The sequence below is a fragment of the Schistocerca piceifrons genome, chromosome 1, assembly GCF_021461385.2.
Source record: "Schistocerca piceifrons isolate TAMUIC-IGC-003096 chromosome 1, iqSchPice1.1, whole genome shotgun sequence".
Classification (NCBI taxonomy): Eukaryota; Metazoa; Arthropoda; class Insecta; order Orthoptera; family Acrididae; genus Schistocerca; species Schistocerca piceifrons.
This window is the reverse complement of record NC_060138.1, coordinates 229,924,490-229,926,614: the sequence shown is the minus strand read 5'-3', so window position 1 is coordinate 229,926,614 and position 2,125 is coordinate 229,924,490. Positions and strand designations below refer to the sequence as shown.

General features: G+C 43.0%; 1 pseudogene; it reads left to right on the top strand.

Annotated features, from left to right (window-relative positions):
- Positions 1-1,319: 1,319 nt before the first annotated feature.
- LOC124723839 lies at positions 1,320-1,437 on the top strand (annotated as a pseudogene).
- Positions 1,438-2,125: the final 688 nt, after the last annotated feature.

Sequence of the window (2,125 nt, the reverse complement as noted above, 5' to 3'; positions counted from 1 at the left end):
ATGAAATGGGTGACTTCAAAAGACAAAAATCATCATTGTTGGTGAACCATAAAAGATAAACATACGTTCTCCAGGACAATTATTTTGGCCTCTTTGAGGCCTACAATCTTGTATTACGTAACATGTTGCAGCTACTACGTATTACGTAGCATATACCAAGAGAGCGCGCTGGAGGGAAACATTTTTATTTCGCTTGTCTGATGAAATTTAAACGGCTGCACAGACTTCCATGGAACATAGCTAAGATCCATCCCGATTAAATCGGTTTTCAAACAAACAAACAAAAAAAGAAATGCATTAAAATTTGACCTTTCATTTGGGAGCTAAAATGCGACAGAGATATACACAGGTACACATGTTAAAATTATGGTATTCCTCTGCTTTGTGTCGCGGGTTAAGAAGAGTGAGGAGCGAGAAATGGATATCTTAGTAATGGGAGCAAGTGATTTAATGTGGGTGCGTGAAACGACGATGTGGTTGTAAGAACCTGTCTTACTGAAATATTTCTAACTCAAAAAATTATGCAAAAACGAAACGAAAAAAGGCGCAAGGAACTGGTGGAGTCTGTGATGGTCATCAAGACGTAATAAAAATTAGTGTCAGATGGGAAACTGTGGGAATGTCAATAAAAAGAATTGACGAAGGGAAAGAATTTTCTCGTGAGCATATTTAGTCGTTAAATATGCCCCACTGCTTTGGTACGCCTGGATAATCTTTCCCGATTCCGATTTACAGTACATGGCACAAATGGAGCTCGTTCGAAAACCGTTATTCAGCGTAGCTACAGATCGACATTTCCATTGGTAGCGCCCGCCAGTCAATTCGACGCCAAAAGTACCTCATGCATCAGCTGCGTCAAGGTCATTCACCCAGCAATTCGCCCACCACTGTCCTTTCCGTGGAATTTCCGAGTCACGGAGCGGCAATCAGGGAGAGCTGTAATGTACTGCTTTTGTACACAAACTGGGGTAAATGCCATGTGTGCGGTGCCTTAGCGAGGTCTGAAATAATGGATGCGTTTCCGGGTATTCTTACTGACAGGAGCCAGTTTGCTCTATGGAATACTTTGTTGTTAACTGATCACCATACACATCTACTGGAAGAAAACTAGCTACAAGAAGTGTGAAATTCAAACGAACCATGAATAAGCAACCTAGAAACGTCATTGAGTCTTTCCTGGGATTAAAAACAGGAACTGCCCATTAGTACGAGTATCTGCATCCTCCTTTTTACCTGCACGATGGATTCATAGAAAATACTTCAGCAGGTCGGGGGGGGGGGGTATAAAATATTATTTCCTTACATTATACAGAGTAGAAGGCAACGGCCTTGTCACAGTGGATACACCAGTTCCCGTCAGATCGCCGAAGTTAAGCACTGTCGGGCGTGGCCGGCACTTGGATGGGTGACCATTCAGGCCGTCATGCGCTGTTGCCATTTTTCGGGGTGCACTCAGCCTAGTGATGTCAATTGAGGACCTACTCGACCGAATAGTAGCGGCTCCGGTCAAAGAAAACCATCATAACGACCGGGAAAACAGTGTGCTGACCACACGCCCATCCTATCCGCATCCTCATCTGAGGATGACAAGGTGGTCGGATGGTCCCGATGAGCCACTAGTGGCCTGAAAACGGAATGCTTTATACAGAGTAGAGCATCCATGATAGTGCTATTCACTAGTTACAATAATCCAAAAGGATCCACGTGGACCATGACGAAAACAGCAAGACGTATGATCAGTGCACAGACTTTAGTGAGACCAGGTGTTGCACTTCGGTAGCGGTGTGAAGCCATATAAACTATTAAAGTACTACTGACATTAAGCATAGTGATCTTCGTCGGAAACTGTGGCACATGGAAATGATGTCACTACTTCTGCTGCTGCCTGAGACGTCTCCAAACTTTGATTGAATAGAGAAGCTATAGCACAAAAACCAAAACAGAAAGCACTGCTGCAATTTTGGCATAAGAGTGCACCTTGATTAATAACTGAATTTCATTTAATCCGTCTAGTTCCACCAGACTATAAATAAGTATATATTGAACAAGAACCGGAAGAATAAATAATCCATTGCAGTTCAAAGATCTGAACTACAGGGAGGAACTCTTGTACATTAGACAGCCT